Source organism: Phodopus roborovskii, unplaced genomic scaffold, assembly GCF_943737965.1.
Source record: "Phodopus roborovskii unplaced genomic scaffold, PHOROB, whole genome shotgun sequence".
Classification (NCBI taxonomy): Eukaryota; Metazoa; Chordata; class Mammalia; order Rodentia; family Cricetidae; genus Phodopus; species Phodopus roborovskii.
The window spans coordinates 2,607,451-2,626,489 of record NW_026126442.1 but is presented as its reverse complement, the minus strand read 5'-3'; positions in this window follow the sequence as shown (position 1 = coordinate 2,626,489).

Sequence of the window (19,039 nt, the reverse complement as noted above, 5' to 3'; positions counted from 1 at the left end):
TGTAAGCCACCACCTCAGCTAAATGTTTCCCTTTATAAGAGTTGCCGTGGCCATGGTGTCTCTTCCCAGCAATAGAAACCCTAACTAAGACAATGCCCAAGCTAGTCCCAAATTCCTGGATCCAAGCAATGCTCCCACCTTGGCCCTCCAGGCTGCTGAGATTACAAGTAAATGCTGCTACTACAGCTTCCCCTCCACATCTCTTCCCCCTCCTTCCTGTCTCTGTCTCTTCCCCCCTCCTCCCTGTCTTTCCCCCACTCCTTACTTGTATTTATTTTTTAGACAGGGTTTCACTGTGTAACCTTGTGGCTTCCAACTCACTGAGACCCATCTGCCTCTGCCTCCCAAGTGCCGTGATTAAAGGACTGCACCTCTCCCCCATTCCTCAACACCCTGGCCCACCTCCGCTTTCTCCTTCTTTTTAGTTTTTAGAAGCAAAATGTCCTTCTGCAGCCCCCACTGGCCTGAACTCATGGCAATCCTCCTGCCTTAGCTTGAAAGTGCTGGGATTGCTGGCAAGAACCATCATGCCTGGCTTAAAAACAATCTTTTAGTTAGCATATTGTTTCCCGGTGCTATTACAACCTGTCATTCTTCTACCAGTCTGGAGAGCCAGCAGTGTGAGATGGATGTTAGGGAAGTTGAAACCAAGGTGTCTGCAGGCAGGGGGTGGGGGTGTGGTGAGGAGGGGGCTGGATGTAGCACAGCAGCTGCTTCTGCCTCCTCCAGCTTTGGGAGGCCACCGGCATCCCTTGGTATGTAGCTACCTGACTCCAATTTCTCCTCCCATTCCCAGTGGTGGCTCTCCTAATCCTGTCTTCCTGTCTCTTCGAAGGATCCTTGTGGTCACACAGGGGCACATCCATATAACCCAGAATGAGCTTCATTTCCCAAGGTCCTTCTGTTAGCCACATCTGAAAGCACCACCACCACCACCCCACCCACCCCCCACACCCCTCCACCCATGCAAGCCAGTGTATTCATATGCTCCAGGTATGAGGATGTGGATGTCTTTGGAGAGAAAGAGAGTGAGAAAGAGAGACCATTATTCACCACGCAACCATCAGCCAAAAAGAATTTGAAAAATAAGAAATAATAAACGTGGCTTTGCCATCGTATACACTTCATAACCCTGATAACTGAAAACACATACTATTTGGGAAAACAGATGAAGAGTAGCAGGGGATATATGTAAAAACCATTTTAAAGTAAATGCAGTACATCAAACAAGCAGGGAAAGGAATGAATTATTTTTATTTACCCTGTGTCTCACTCAGTCCACTACAGCTCACTACTCAAGGACAAGTCACTCCAGCTGTGGTTGAGATTGAAGTAGACGGCCAGGCTCATATTTTAGATGCTTGTTATCCAGCTGGTGTGATCTTTGAGGAGGCTGTGAAAGTTTAGGAGGTAGGACCTGTCTGTTGGAAGTAGTCCCTGGGGGAGGGCCCCTGGAGGGTACACTCTTGCCTGTTCTAGGTCCATCACAAGGGAAACAGCTGCCATCACCACTCTGGCCACCAGCATGCCTTCCCCACTGTGACAGACTGAGACCCTTTGAAACCACGAGTCAAGATAACTCTTCCATGAATTGTTTCTGTCCAGTATTTGGGTCACAGCAGCACAAAGGTCACTGTAGAGTCTTCACGATTTAAAATGAAACTTAGATTTGCCGTGTTTAAGATTCCAGCCAATAAAATACTAGAAAAAAAGTAACTACAAACATTTACTGGCTTTTGGTGTAAAGGAAGATTTCTTAGCTTAGAAGCAATAAAATTGTCAGTCGTGATAGTTCATGCCTGTGATCCCAGGGGACAGGGGCTGGAGAACTGCTTCGAGTTTGGGGTCAGCTTGGGCTATATAGTCAGTCTGAAGGATAGCCTGGGATACAGAGTATGAAACTTCCTCAAAACAACCTAATTACATACAGACACACATAAATGCATAATACATATGTGCAATAAAATTTGTATTTGAAAATTCCCTAAACTGGAGTACATAAAAGGCTTTTGTCTCTATATTGAGTGTAATAAAATATGAACAGACAATAAAAACAAGAAGTATTCAACAACAAAATCATCAAAAAAAAAAAAAAAAAAGGAAATTACAATTACAATGAGATACTGCTATAACCCACAGAGTAATTAAAACTTAAAACGCTTTTTAACACGTATGTTGGCAAAGCTATGAGAAACTGAAAGTGCACATGTTACTGATGGCAGAATGACATATTGCCATCTCTCTGGAAAACAGTTAAATGTGCGTTTCCGATGGAATCTAGCCTCTCCGTGCTTTGGCATTTACTCAAGGTAAATAAGAACAAACGTTCTCAAAAAGGTTGGCACAAAAAAAAAAAAAAATCCACCTGAGTATTATTCACAGCAGCAAAAAATTTTTAGAAATATCCCCAGTGTCAATTGACAGGAGAAAGAATGCACACACTGGCCGCGCTCACACAACAGAATGTCACTAAGCAATAAAAAGGAACGGTGCCTCAGCAGGAACGACATGGGTAAGTTCAAACACTTTATGTCAAGTAAAAGAAGCCAGACACAGAGGAGTCCGGCTTCACAGTTGATTTTATGTGAGATGCTGGAGCAGCAAGGCTGATCTATGGTGATAGGAATCCGCCTCTGGCACAGAAGGGCCGACCGCGACTGGGTGGGAGGGGCACAGGGAAAACAGCCAGGGGAACAGAACCATTACATGTCCTGATAGACACGTGGGTTACTCTGGAATGTACACTGGTCAGACCTCATCATAGACTTCAGCTCTATGGATTTTAGCAACAGTAAAATACTAAAATAAAATTAATAAATGTAAAGGTAAATTAGATATAAGATTTGTGGGGAATGTGAAAAAGTCCGGTACCTTGAATATATGTAAGGATTATCAAAGATCAATTTACAAATTAATATTTAGAAAAGAAAAGGTAAATGTGAATTTTCTCTGCAAGAAGTTGAATATATAGATACTTGGGCACACACCACCAGTATAGAAAGCAGCAATAAATTGGATATGTAATCCCAGCACTTGGAGGTAGAGGCATGCTCGAGTGTGTGTGTATGTGTGTGTGTGTGTGTGTCTGCTGTATATGAAGCATTCTGAGCTGCACAAGGAGGCCCTATCCCAGAATAAACACATATTCTGGATCAACACCATATAATCATATATATATATGTCTATACACATCTGCTTATATGGAAGTCATAAATAAAATCCTTTATATGTGAAAATTAACAATAAATGAAATACAAATTAGAGGCTGGAGGGTGGGCTCAGTGGTTAAAAGTGCATACTTCTCTTGCTGAAAGCAGAGTTCAGATCCCAGCAGCCATGCTGGGTGGCTCACAACTATCTACAACTCTAGGTCCAGAGGAGCCAACACTCTGCAGGCACCTACACATGTGCATAAATCTCACCTCCACACACACAATTTAAAATAAATCTTTTTTTAAAAAGGCAAAAACACATTGTTAAGTAGACCTAGTTAACTGTTAAATGGTGATGAAATTTGATCACTGTCTAGTCAAAGAAGATGGTGGGCCTTGGTGACTCCTAGATGTAAACCTCCCTCATCCCCAGCTTCTATCTACATGCAGAACTCCCTTGGTGAAAGTCACACACACACACACACACACACACACACACACACACACACACACACACACCCCTCAAAGCACCACCAGGACTATACTGGTCACCTCTGTCCGCCTGAAACAATCTAGAATCATGTGAGAAGAGAATCTCAGTGAGAAACTACCTCAGTTGTGTTAATTGATTTGGAAAGAAGTAGGCTAAAAGTGAACAGGACCACTCCCAGAGTTGGGGCCCTGGATTGTGTAAGAGGAAGGGAGCAGGCTGGGTATCAGGCATGCGTGCATTCATTCTCCACTCGAGGCTGTGGCTGTCTAGCTCTTTCAAGTCTTGCCTTGACTTCCCCAAAATGATAACTATAACCTGGGATTGTAAGCTACAGTGAGCCCTTTCTTCCCTAAGTTGCTTTTGGTCAGAGTGGCTCATCAAGAGGAGTTAATTAACTAGGACCCCGGGGTTCCAAACAGCAGCTCAAAGATGAGGCACTTGGAGCATCCTCACTGTCTGCGCTGCCTGGGGTGTTTACCCTGGCCCACGGCTTCCCACAGCTCCATCTCTACACCCACTGTTGTCTATTAGCCCTTCATTCTGTTTTCCTACATCTCTGCACCACACCATGTAAGTCTCCCCCACTGCTTCCTCCCCTACAGTCTCACATGCAAGGTTGGCTTATATAATCTAATGGCAGTCAATAGTATCTCAGGTCACAGGGCCTGTGGAGATAGACGTTTCCCAGATAAGACAGTATCTTCTTTTCTTTGTAAAGGGATGTACTATCAATCAAGTGAAGACAGAAGAGGGAATAGGCAGATCGGAGAAGCAACATGCTGTTAATAAACAAGTATACGAGGACATTCTACCTTGCTGGCAATGAAAATAGAAAGGAAACTAAGGCTCTGTTCTTAACTATAAAATTAACAAAAGAGTCTTACTAACAATACCAAATACTACACATTACTTTGTCCCTTGAAAAGGCCATCAGTCATAAAATGTTCACATCATTGACCCAGGCATCCCTCTTCTGGAATGAGACATTAGAGAAGGCTATCTGAGGGAAAGAAAGACATTCACAGTTGTTAGAAAGTAACATATGAAAACTAGGTGTTGGTGGTTGGTGGCACATGCCTTTAGTTCCAGCACTCGGGAGGCAGAGGCAGGGGATCTCTGTGAGTTCAAGGCCAGCCTGGTCTACAAGAGCTAGTTCCAGGACATCCTCCAAAGCCACGGAGAAACCCTGTCTTGAAAACAAACAAACAAAAAAAACCAAAAAAACAAAAAAAAAAAAAAAAAAAAAAAAAAAAGGAAGAAAGAAAGTCACATGAGTAACCCATAACTACATTAAAACACACAAGCAAAACTAAATATTCTGTAGGCCTCTTCACGCCTTGATGAGCATAAGATGGCACACAACATAGTCCCAATGCATGGGAAGCACAAACAGAAGGATATCTGTGAGTTCTGGCCCAGCCTGGTCTATACAGTAGGTTCCAGGGCCAGCCAGGGCTACATACCGAGGTCCTGTCTTCGCAAAAAAGAGTTTGCCTGGAGAGACCCAGTTCCCCTGGGAAAAGCCACAGTCGTGATTAAGTTAATTAGAACAGTAAAGTTATTCCATGTCATCCTCAAAGACTACTGCTTTTATCCATGTCACCATGGCATTCTTGTTTACTATTGTGGGGATGTAAATTTTGTGACCTTTCTGAGCACTATGCAGCTGTCCAACATCATTTTAAAAGACAGGCCAACAAGGTGGCTCGGCAGATAAAGGTACCACCCAGCCTGACAACCTGAACTCTGTCTCTGGGACCCACTTGATGGAAGGAGAAAACCAACTCCTCTGACCTCCACCTCTGTCTCTCTCTCTCATTCATGAATGCACTCACGCATGCACACACTCATATACCAAACAAAGGGGCAAATAACAGCTGTGTGCTTCTGGATCTGCCTCGGCAATTGTAACATTCATGTGACTTCTTTGAATGGCAGTTTAGCCATTGATAATCACACTTTTAAAGACACAGATTCTTGTAGTTGCATTTTTTTTTTTTTTTAACCTTTGGGGGCTGCCACCCAGTTCCCAAATAAATACACAGAGACTCATTCTTACTTATGAATGCCTGGCCTTAGCCTGGCTTGTTTCTAGCCAGTTTTTCTAACTTAAGTTATCCCGTTTCTCTTTAACTATAGCCTCTGGGATTTTTACCTCTTTATATCTATGTCTCCCTTTCCTTCTTACTCTGTGGTTGGCTGTGTGGCTGTGTGGCTGAGTGGCTGTGTGGCTGAGTGGCTGTGTGGCTGAGTGGCTGAGCGACTGTGTGGTTGGGTGGCTGGGTGTCTGTGTGGTTGGGTGGTTGGGTGGCTTTGTGGCTGTGTGGCTGGGTGGTTGGGCAGCTGGGTAGCTAGGCCCTGGTGTCCTCCTCTCCTCCTTCTCTCCCTCTCTTCCCTAGATTTCTCCTCCTATTTATTCTCTCTGCCCATAAGCCTTGCCTGTTTCTCTCTCCTGCCTTGCTATTGGCCGTTCAGCTCTTTATTAAACCAATCAGATGTTTTAGGCAAGCACAGTAATACAGCTTTACAGAGTTAAACAAATGCAACATAAAATAATGTAACACATCTTTGTATCATTAAGCAAATGTTCCACAACATAAATATATAATGTAACACATAATGTAACATATCCTAAACTAATATTCTACAACAGATGCTTCTCAATTTACAATGGGAGTTTTGTCTCTGGAAGCCCCTCATAAATTGAAACTACCCTAAGACAAATGCCTACCTACCACCACAGAGTAGCCACGCAGCACACTGGGTGTACAGATTGGTTTGCATCCTGGTCCTGTGGCTGACATCAGCTTGCCACTGCTTCCCAGCACCCGAAGAACACAACACCACACACCACTAATCCAGGAAAAGGTCAAGATTCAAAATTGAAAGTACAGTTTCCTTTGAATGCATTTCATGTTTGCATCACGGTAAAGGAGAAACCATTAAGTGAAATTATCATAGGTTCAGGGCCAACCTGTGTATGCAAACTCTAATAATTCTATTCCTTGCAATTAAGGGTACAAAAGTAATTCCTTCTGTGAACACAGGTGAATTGTGTCGAAAGGTACATTAATAAGTTGTCCTCTGACTTCCATTCACACATAAATACAAAAAATAAATAAGTGCAAATTTTCATTTAAAAAATGAAATTGTTAAAATTGTTTGTATTTAGTTTTTTCAGGATCTCCACAACTCAGGGCATCAGCAGGATATCCAAGAAGAGTCCCAGTAAGGATCCAGCAGTGATGGTGTAACAGAAACCTTGCCAATGACTCCTTGCAATGCACACTTGCAAGCAAATATATATGGACAAAGGGTTTTGCTGCATGGCTCACTGTGTCACATTGCAGCTTCCATGATAAGATTTTTGTTTTTTTCCTTTTTTCTTTCTATTAAATTTTGTTTTATTGGGGGGGGGCTGTTCAGGGGCAGAGGCCAGATTCAAAGGGACAGGGAAATGAGTGGAACCAAGATACATGATGTGAAAAGAAAGTTAAAAGTAAAAGCTATTTGCATTTACTTTTTGTATGTTTGGGGAGTTGTTTTATCTGAGGCAGCATTGGGAATCAAACCCAGGGCCTTGTGAGCTCTGGGTAAGCCCTCTACAGCTGTGCTACCTTCCCAGCACACCAACTGTTGGTTTGTTTGTTTGGAGACGGGGTCTCATGTAACCTAGGCTAGTCTCAAACTCCATATAGCTCAAAATGACCCTTAACTTCTAATCTTCCTGCCTCTAGCTCCCAAGTGCTGGGATTGCAGGTGTGTGTGCCATCACAGAGTTTTTTGCCATACTGAGGACTAGGTGCATGCCAGGCAAGCACTCTACCAACTGAACTACATCTCCAATTAAAGATGAGAAATGACAGGATGTCCTCATAGCAGAGCCTGCCGAATCCCCGCAACAGAAGTCATCTTGTTCTTGAAAGGAAATGGACTCCACCTACGCTGATGAGGAGCTAGCTCCAAGAGCTGCAGTGAGCGCAAGAAAGGAGCAGGATAGCAGTAGGTGAGATCCTACTGGTTTATTTTAAATCCATGCATATAAGCACCTGTCCGTGCACTCAAAAATCTTTGGAAGAATTCCCAAGAAAATGCTAAAAAGCTGTTACCTGGGGAGGGCACATTGGAGGAAGATGGAGAGAACCTTCTGTTTACATCTTATATTCGTTGCTTTTGAGTTGCTTGTATTCTGTTTTGTTGCCATGAGTTACTTGTGTGGTCCAAATGCTAATTTTAAAAGATATTTACGTATTATACATTGCGGATCAATATTCGTGGTTAAACAATAAAACAAGATGGGCTCTATGCTCTGCGGGCTGTGTATAGGACAGGGTCATAACCCCACACTTCTGTCCAGACGTTAGTCTTTCCCTTCATCAACACAAGTGTATCCCCTCCCCCACTAAGACAAGATCCTGGAGAACCTGCCCAGCACCCTAGCTCTCTCCTTCCTGGTACAGACACTGGAAATGGGAGTCCCATCCTACTTATGGCAGCTTCTGTAAAACTCTCCAGTGTTGGTGTTGATAAACTACAGACTCTTCCCACTACCCTGTCCTTGGAGCTCTCTGTAGCTCACAGCTACCCTCATTTCTTTGATGTCTCCTCCTGGGACTTGGCTTGCCTCCACCCCTACCCCACCTGACTCTCCAGCTCCTGGAACAAGCTGGCTAGTCTCTGCTTGTTCATTTGGCCTAAACTTGGACAGGCAGATCTTCTTTCTAGCTGACCTCATCTGCAGAATCACCACTTGTGTAGAGAAGACACCTTGCCATGGGTGTTTGACTCTCTCTTGACCCAGCACAATCCACACTTCTTCCTTGAGCAAATGTTCTTTCCCCATTCCCACAGTGGCATGACCAGTCATGGTAGCCGCCCTTCCCTGCACTCAGGGCTGGGATGTTTCTACACCCATGCCAGGCAACTGGGGTTCTCCTGGGACTGTAATGCTGTCAGAACAGCATCCCATTGGATGAAGTGAGCATGCCTCCTGGAGAGTCAGTGAGCAGAGTAAAGAAGGCCAAAGATCAGAAGAACTGATAGGTAGCAAGTAGGCAGATGTTATCTGACATCATTGAACATCACTAAACCTCTCAATAGAGCCATTCCTAACGCCAAGCCTAATGGTTCCCAAACTTCCCATTTACGTGGCATAAACTGCCTTCTCGTTCACTCTAGCCTCTTTATGTCCCTCCCTCCCTCCCCCCTCTCTGTTTTTTGAGACAGGGTTTCTCTGAATAGTCCTGGCTGTCCTAGAACTAAATATGTAGATTAAACTGGTCTCAAACTCTGACTGCCTCTGCCTTTCAAGTGCTGCAATTAAAGGCGTGTGCCAACACTGCCTGGCTAGAATGACAGCTCGTAAAACCAGAAAGACACTGATAGTCTACCAAGCCTATGCCTGAGACTGTGTATATTTTAATTGCTATTGGTAGATAGATAGGTTGATTGATTGAGACACAATCTCTAACCCAGGTTGACCTCCCTATGCACTAAGGAGGCATTGAATTTTGTTTTGTTTTGATTTGGTTTGGTTTTTGGAAATAGGGTTTCTCTGTGTAGCCCTGGCTATCCTAGAACTATCTCTGTAGACCTGGCTGGCCTCAAACTCACAGGTATCTGCCTGCCTCTGCCTCCCGAGTGCTGGGACTAAAAGTGTGCCGCACCACAGCCCAGTTTTACCTTGAATTTCTAATCCTCCTGCCTTTACCTCCCAAGGGATAGACTTAGAAGCAAATGCCACCCTGTCTGGCTTATGTGGCGTTTGGAATTGAAGCCAGGGCCTTGGACATGCTAGCTAAATCTCTACCAACTGAGCCACAACTCCCACTGCTGCAAGTCCCTAAACACAACAGTGAACCACTATGATCCTAAGCCTAGACCATCCAGAATGAAAGCCCCCATCTTCCTCTCCCCTAGCTGGCCTATCTCTCCACCCATTCACCAGACATACAAGCTAATGGTGAGGCAGCAGGAAGTTTGAAATAATAGCTTTTCCCCCTGGTTTGTGCCTTTCCGGCTCCATGTTTAAAACATCAGATGTTCAGTTGTACAAGCCCTGAGAAACTCGTTACAGCGTCATCTCTGGAATGACTGAGAACCTGCTAACAGGAGCTATGCCTATGCAGTGGTGCCTGAAGCCACTGTTGTCTAAGGACTCAGATTTCCTCCTGCATCACCTCAGGAAACCATCGCTCACCTGTGCATGCAGATTGGCTCTCACTTCTTCCTTATTGAACACATTCTCAATGGCCGTCTCAATGTGATCCTTAAGACTCCGCTAGTCACCTACCACATATCACCAACCCAGCGCTTCAGTCCCCAAGAACCTTCTGTGGCTCCCTATCACCAAGAGCCCCGAGAGGGCCCCGAGTCTCTGGGATTTCCTGGACAGGCAGCACATGTTCCTGCCCTGGGGGCGTCACGGCTTCTCTTCCCCAGTCCTCTTGCGTGTCATCTTGGCTGCCACAGTGTGAATACTGTGTTCTGGTAGGAGGATACCTGTCTGTACTTCAAGGGTCTCTGAGAACACACTGTGTTTGGTTTATTTCCACGTAGGAATCACACGGCTCATCTCCCTGAGGGGTTAGGGTTGAAGGTGGCCGGGCCTTGAGGCTGGATTGTCTCCGTCCTTTAAACTCGCCTAACTGCCTTTCATAGTGGCCTGGTGACAGTGTCCTCCTCTTCTCCTCGTGTACCGAGGCCAGGTGGGCCATTTTGGCTCTATCTCAAGAATCCTGATGTCTTTGTTTCACACTTCATTGGCACTGTCCCATGATATGCATATCCCTCTGAGAGTTTGGATCAATCAGCTCAGCCACTCAGGCCAGTTGCTGCCAGACACAGTGCGGGCAAGATGAAAGAACAGAGTGGCTCTCTCCCGGGGCCACCAGCAGCCCAAGCATGGCAGGGCTAGTTGCCCCTCCAACCTCTGAGCTGCCAGCAATTCCCTGTAATGCGTTTGTACAGGGCTACCTCCTACAGAAGGCCAAGAGCTAGAAGCAGGGCTGGAGATGGCTCAGTGGTTAAGAACATGCGAAATTCTTGCAGAGGGTCTGAGTTTGGATCCAGGCACCCACAATGATGGCATCACAACTTCAGCTCCCAGGAGTCTGACACCTTTTTTGACTCGCTTGGGCACCAGTCCAAGCGTGCAGGGAAAACACATATAATAAAACAAAATGCATGTAAAATGAAAGAATTTCTCTTTAAAAGCTGAGAAAAGGCCGGTCAATGATGGCACACGCCTTCAGTCCCAGCACTCAGGAGGCAACAGGAAGTGGTCTGAGACACTAGGCATGACTTAAGCATGTATGAGTCCTCAAAGCCCACCCCTACAGTGACACACTTCCTCCAACAAGGCCACACCCACTCCAACAACATCACACCTCCCAATAGTGCCACTCCCTATGAGTTTATGGTGGCCAATTACATTCAAGTTACCACAGGAAGGATTACTTTTATATTCAAATTCACAGAGACAGGAAGTAGAACCAGGGCTGGGAACAGAGAGGAGTGGAGAGTTTATGCTCACCCGGTACAGGGCTCCACACCAGACACAGTTCTGAGCACTGTAGGACAGAGCCAGACAAATCTGGTGTGGCTCTCCCGACCTGTGGTTACCCCTCGCCTCCACCCTCTGTTAACTCTTTAAATTGGAGACTGCCGACAACTCAACTCCAATGGAAGAAACACTAACAAACTGTTCCGTGGAGCAGATACAGGAGCTTCCTAGAGGAGGCATCTGGGCTGCCCGAATTCCTGTCAGGAAACAGTTCCTGACCCCAAAGTACAGGCCAAGAGGACGCACCTGACCTAAGCCAGACCAGTTTGAGTCTGTCCAGGAATCTTCCCAACCAGACCTGGAGAGAGTAGAGCCATCCTTTACTAGGGCAAAGCTCTGAGCAATGGGCACAGCTGTGCCCAGCACTCTGTCAGTGCTGGGTGGAGAAGCCGGTAGAGAAGACAGTTGATGCACACACCAGAAGGAAAGGAAGAAGGGAAGAGGGTCCCAGCTACTTCCTCAACAGCAGCATGGCTGGCTGGTTGAGCAAGGCATTTCCTTGCTTGAGGGACTCGGGAAACCCCACTGTCTTCCCAGATCTTCTGGGTTTCTCTGCCTTGGGTTTCCATGGTAACCATGAGTGACCATATGAGCCAAGTACACCCCATGTTTTTTTTTTCTGCTGTAAGGAGTCCTGCACCAAAGCTTAGAAAAGCTCCAAATTGCCGCTTTTTCTCAGTGTGGTACCCCAACACCTGACAAACATGGAGTTGAGGGAGGAGGACATTTTGGGCTGTGACAGAGAGAGATGAACGTGTGTATCCACTCTCTTCCTCCTCTTTACTCAGTCCGGCCTCCAGCTCAGGGATGGTGTCACCCATGGTCAGGGTGGGCCCTCCCACCTCTTCTAAATCTTGACGACATACCCCTAGGCGTGTCTCCTAAACAGTTTAAAATCCAGTCAAGATGGCAGGTGAAGATTAGCTAGGGCAGACTACATCTAAGAGGGGTACACAATAAACACACCTGGGCCACCAAAGCCCCGGCTGGTGGCCCCACTCTGTCTTCCACAGCTTCCAGTGAGGGGACTCCAGCCTCCATTCCAGAGAATTCCATGACTCCCTTAAAGACCAATCCATCTTGTCTGCCCGGTTCCAGGGATGCAGGCCCAACGGAGTCTCTCCCTTCAAAGTCATACTACCTCCCCTCCACCCTAACCCAGACAGCCTGACCAGTGGTGTATCTGAAGGTCTTGAGAGAGAGGGTGGAGACCAAGAAGGGCCCACCCAGAGCTCCAAGATCTTGCCTGGGATCTGGGTGTTGTCTCTCCAGCCCTTCATTCCTCACTAGCTGAGACAAGATGCTGAAGCACAGGAGTCCTCCCCAGCTGAGAGGAAGCCCTGGACTCCTGCCCAACTTAGACCTGACTGGGTCTCCCCCGCTAGAGCATGAAGGGGCTAGACTGTTTCTAAGGCCCTTCTGGCTCACAGGTTGGAGTACTTCCCTTGGTAGAAAGAAAGAATGGCCTAGGGACGGGAGGGGGCGTGTGACACACACCCCAGGGAATTACAGTTCACTCCAGAACTAGGCACAACCATACCAACTGGCCCTGGTCACCCTATCAGGTGATACAGGGTCACCCCCAGTAACAAGGACCTCGTTGACATGGTCCCTTTCTGTAATCCCTGAGTGGAAGTTCTTGAAGCCCAAAAAAGCATCTCTCCTCACACTTCATTTTCACTGGATGGTAGAGAGTGAAGCCCCAAGGGACAAGCCTAAAGGATACAGTGTCTTTGAAGGAGCCTTGGAACTAGGATGGGGGAGAGAGGAATCCATGGGTGACAGAAGACTCTGTTTCAGGGCTCAACCCTGCCACTGCTCATTCGGTGTCCCTGAGCAGTCCCTTCTCTTCTCCTGAGAGTCCTGTACCTACCCTGGGCCTGTCGGTCTGCGGCCATCTCAGTCCTCCAGGTCCCCAGGGCTTGTCACTGCCCCCAGGTCTCAGCCCTTCCCAGAGTTCCTCACTCAGCGCTGACACATTCTTTCTCCTGTGAACATCGACCAGTCAGGTACTTGGGGGTAGGGCTGGGGCCAGCAGCAGGGGAGCACTTTGCAGAATAAGAAAGCCATTTGAAGCAAGGAATCGGGCGCCACTCCTGCTGCTACTTGTCAGCCAAACTTACCACGGGGAGTCTCTTAGCCTTTGGTTTCTGGCAAGACCCTGGTCGCTTTGTGTTTATTTATTCATTCAACAATTATCGATTGTGTACCTGCTGTGTACACCCGTCCTGAGTGCTGGGAGAACACAAAGATACGTTCCTGCTAGCACAAGGCTCGCCTTCCTGTAAGGAAGAAAGACAACAGAACTGCCCTCTTCCATGCATTCACAAATATGATGTCAGAGTGAAAGAAGATCTCTCTGAAGCACAGAAATAAGGCCCTGTGCCCGACGGCACCATCTAGCAAGCTGCCTCGTATGATCTGAACAGGAAGTGTTTGGAACACTTCCTCCCCAGATTGTGGTTCTATTTCAGAGCATAAGGCCTAGCTGGAGGGATTAGGAGTCCCTGGGGTGTCAGCCATGGTCCCTTCCTTTTGCAACTTCGCCTTCGGAGCCAGCACGAAGTGAAGACTTGCATCTGCCACTATGATGTCCGCACAAACACTTGAAGCTAAGCAGTCATGGACTGAACCCTCTAAAATCATGAGCCGAAACAACCCTTTAAATTGGTCATAGCAATGGAAAGTGACTACCGTGGCCTAATTGTCATGCAACATTCTAGGATGGGGCTACCAAATATGGAGCCCACTAGCCGCAGCTGGCCATTTAAATTTAATTTATTAACGTTATATTAGAATATAATACCATGTATTTTATATGCTATAATTTATACAAACATAATATTAAATTACTGACATCAGACCTTAATGTATTTTGTTATTCCCACCAGGTGAGAGTAACACCACTACCTCAATTTTGAGCCAAATTTGAAGCAAGCTTTGTTAAATTCTGGCCAGGATGATGGACTCTGGCCAGGTCCATACCCAGGATTCCAGAGAATGCCTGTAAATTACATTAGTCTGAAGCTTATAAAGACAAAACCCACAGGGCTATGTAGTTCCTACCTCTATCCCGTTAGGGTCACGCATACATCCTGACATGCTTCCTGACTATGTACCTCCCTTTTACATGCAATCCCACTCATCTTGTGCAGTTGGGGCAACCAACCTTGTTTACGGAAGCAAAAACACATGGCTTGTTACCTTACATGAACAACAGCCCCCATCATTCCAGGAAGTTACCTCTCCTTAGGCAAGTGGGGTTTATATGTTAGAGCCATTTTTGTTTCATAGATCTCCCAACCTCAGCAATTTCAACTTAAGACATAATGTCAGCCATCATAATTTAGGTTATATATTAACATATAAACGCGAGCCACACAACAAGAACTGAATGGCCCCTTGGAGGTCTGTCTGGTGGGGTGGCTGTCACAGAATGCTCCTTTCAGTAGAGAGGTCCTTTGAACACCTGTGTTCCAGGAGGGTAACTTTGTTAACTTACATTTGCTATTGATTGGGACTCCACTTGTAAGAAGTGAGTGGCCAACCTAAAACAGACTGACAAGCTTCCAGTGATTTTGTCCAGCAGAGATGCAAACAATTTCTGTCTGGATGAAAAGATAACCTGAAGGCTACAGTTTGAATGTCCTGTAGGACATCCACCAATTTAGTGGATGGCTTAACAACCCCACCCAAATCTCCTTTCTCATTGATTACACATATGGGCACCTCTTACCCCTCAGAGCCAGTGCTCTGGACTGACTGAGCCCTTCACTAATGGATGGAATACATCACTGACATCCTGAGAGATGCTGGGTGAGAGTCATGTTTCTGACTCTTTGGAAATTAACCTTTGACATCGGGTAATGACCGAGCCTATGAAGAGAATTTAAGTACTGAACAAACAGAGTGAGGGGATAGAATTTTATTGAGGCAGTCTGGGAAGGCTTTTCTGCAGAGGTGACCTTTGAGCTGAAGATGAAGGATAAAAGGAGTCAGCCACTGGGATGTCTGGGTGGGGTGGGGGCGTCCTGCAGGGAACAGAGCAGGTGCAAAGGCAGGTGTGGAGGCTGGATGTGCTTGCTGTTTGCTGGTGTGGACAGCATACTGAGCTCCTGCTGGCTAATAAATTATGGAAGCAGCAAGGAACAGATTGCCTGGAGCCCCCCTGTAGTCCAGAGTAAGGACTCTGGGTTGCATTTTGCAGGGGCATGAAGATGCTAAGACCTGCTATAACCGTCCTCGCACACTCCAGGGGAAATTTAGGAAGCATCCTTGGTGTGAGTCCTGCTAAGCCCTCAAAGGCTGCATTCGCTTACCAATGTGGGTGGGGGTCACTAGTTTGAATGTATAGATTGTGGCTGAGAAAGTGAAGAGGGGATTGGGAGACTGAATGAAAAGGGTGAAACAGAGACTTGAAGTTTCCATAAGGTGGAGCAGGGGTGGAGGAGCTGTGACAGCTGTGCTTCCAGAGACTAGAAGCCCACGGGTTAGGCAGGCAGGTTATCAGTTCCCAGCACCCAAGCCAGGCAGCTGGTAACCAAGGATCTGCCTCCCTCTTCTGGCCTCCACAGGTACTGCATGCATGTGGTATGCATACATAGCCGCAGGCAAACACTCACTCATACGTACAAAATAAAAAGAAACAGATCTTTGGAAACCTCAATCTAGTGTTCCCAACTTCCATCCTGCCCTGAGCATGCAGAAAGGCCCAAGTTCCCATTCAATCACTGTCCTGATAGTGATCCATGTTTGTCTCCCCTTCTGGGCAATACAGAAATTAGACAAGAAGTGACTGCCCCGTTCCAGGTCTAATGGGCAGAACACCAAGGAGAGTTCTTTGCTGGAGGAGCTAACAGGTGGAGTTAGTCTCCTTGAATGATTCCTTTGACCTGTAGTCTCAGGTAGTCAGGAATCCAAGGCTGTATGTCAGTGTGTCAGAACTCTTCACCTTCAGGTCCTATAGGCTCAGGTAGTCGGGAATCTGAATGTAGAAATTTCTTGGGAATCCTCTGGTTTAAGTTCTGGAGGGAAGCCCTTTCCAGACTCTGAGTTGAGCAGAGCCAAACGAAAGCCTGGGCCAGAATTTCCGATGTCCCTTGACCTGCCCAAGCAAATGTGAGGGACCTCAACTCTTTCCTCATATGTCCACGGCTGCTGAAGCCCATGCACACTCCAGAAAGCTGAGGCCCCCACACCCAATAAAGAAGTCTCAGGACAGGGACTGGAGAGACGACTGGTCAAGAGCACCGGATGCCCATCCAGAGGACCTGAGTTCAGTTCCCAGAACCCATGCTGGATTCACAACCATCCATAACTCCAGCACAAGGAGAATGCAACATCCTCTTCTGGTCTCCTTGGGCTCCCACACTCTGTGGCATGTGCTCATACAGAGACACACACACAGGGAGGAGGACCTGTGGGCCTCAGACTCCCAAAGGAGAGTCCCAGAGGCAGCGGGGGGGGAGGGGGGGGCAGAGCACCGGTTCCCTTATCAATGCTGCCTCCTCTTCTACTTCCTCTCTCACACACCTGTGCCTCATTCTGATTCAGCTTTGGTCTTTGTGGTTGTTTTAAGTCATTTTTCATGTCTTTCTGTGAATGTGCCTCTGCCTCGATCCCTATCTATCTTACTTTTTTGCTGTCTCTTCCTCCTCTTCTACCATCATCATCCCTCTGTTAGTGTTCTTGCAAGGGCAGGTGCCTACTTCAAGGTCTCACTGGTGCTCTAGGAAAGTCCTTGTTCATGCTCAGTACAGCCACACCCGCAAAGCCCCCTAGCCTAGTGCAGAGCTTGTGCACAGGCCTGGGAGGGAGCATCCTGGTTTCTTCCTCAGCCTTGCCCTGACTTGCCAGGTGATCTTGGCAGCTTCCTCAAGTGCTGGCCGCAGCATCAATACCAGAGGGTGTTGGGACCCATTGCTCTCAGGACTAACCATCTCTAGCTCTTCAGGACAGGAAGGACCCGGATGCTCAGACTACCCAGCCAATGGGGGAACCCTGTCTGTAGGTGCCATCCACCACTTTTGCCTTTTGTGGGCACCAGCTGGGACTTCCCCAACACTATGGTGCCAGCAGGTGTCTCGGGGCTTGCTGATTAAGATCTTGCTCTAATCCTCGCTTCCTGCTTCTCCTTTGTGTAAACTCTGAGTGTGTGCTGGGCTTGCCAGCTCGTGAGCCAGAGCCCTTGGGGAAACTGTGGTGCTAGGTGGAATGGGACCTTTCTTGTATCACCACTAGGGAGGGAGACAAAAGCCAAAAGCCCAGTGCTAAATTATGCCTTAGACAACAAATGTTTGCGGAATGATGCCATGTGCAGCACCCAACTCAGTCACACACTGTCTGCCTTTTCCACAGTAAGGGAGGGAAAGTGAACGAGCCTCCCCAGGGGAACACAAGTGATTCCCTGGCAGTGCAGAAATGACAAAGCTTTTCTTTGAATGGGAAGATCAAGGAAGGCTTCTGAGGAAGTCACAGTGGATCTGAAGCCCCGTGAGTGAGGAGAATTTCGGGGATGGGGGCAGAAGGGGGCAAGAGAATCAGGGAGCTTCCTGCATTAGCTGCTGAGGGTAGGGGAGCTCCAAAAGGAGGTGCAGGGACCAGGTTTCCGGCTCTGGAAAGCTCCCTGGGCTTCCCAGGTGCAATATGGTCTACTCAGATACAGGCTCTAGGAAGATCTCACAGGAGGGCTGTGTGTGGTGATGCATACCAGTAACTCCAGCACTTGAGAGGTTGAGGCAGAAGAAATTCAAATTCAAGGCTTATCTGGAATAAATAGCAAGATTCAGGTTCATGTTTTGTCTTTTGAGAAAACAATCTCACAGGTCATCAGTGTAGGAGCTTGGAATGGAATAGGAGAGACTAAAGTAGAAACTCTCGGAGACAGCACAGTTAGATGCTGGGCCAACAGCTGAATTCATTTGTACAATAACAACACACTCTCTAGGCTGTAAGGTGAGGGCAACAGCCAGGCTTGGTGAGTCAGGGGCAGGAAGTGAGGTCTGAGAGGTACTTGGCCAAGGAGATGCTCGCCTTAGAAAACAAGACTGTCAAGTAGGAGGGGGAGGAGAGAGACCAACGTCTCAGAAATCCTGTGAATGAGCCTGTGCTGGACACATCACACGACAGGCAGGTCACCACACAGCAGAGCTGGCAGGGACTGTTCGTTTCCTCCTCCACACAACCTCAGTGGGAAAATGGAGGCCCAAAGGACAAGAGCTTTCCTGGGTCCCCAACAGCCCAGAAAAGAGTCCAGATCTCTGACCTCAATATGCTACTGTACACTATCCTGTGATTGTGAATAGCTCCATCTTACCAGTAAAGAGACAGCCCCAGGGACCACAGGGGGATGCCCAGAACTGCAGCTTCTATGAGGGTCAAACGCAGACAGCAGGGAGCAAACATAGGCAGCACCAGACTTGCTGTCTACGGAGTCCAGCAGGGTGAAGCTAAGACTGGCACAGAGATGGCAGAAAGGAAAGTAAAGGGAGAAAGAGTTCAAAAGAAAAGTTGCCAAGGGCTGGAGAGATGACTCAGCAGTTAAGAGCACCAGCTGCTCTTCCAGAGGACCCGGGTTCAATCCCCAGCACCCACATGGCAGCTCACAAATGTCTAACTCTAGTTCCAGGGGATCTGGCATCCCTACACATACATACAAACAAAGCACATAAAACAAATAAAAAACTTTAAAAAAAAAAAAAAAGAAAAGAAAAGAAAAAGAAAAAGAAGAATTGGCAAGACCAAGTGAATAATGCCCCAGATGAAAGGAAGGAATAAGGGCATGGAAGGTTCTGTGGCAGGGCTGGAGTGTGGCTTAGTTGGTAGAATGCC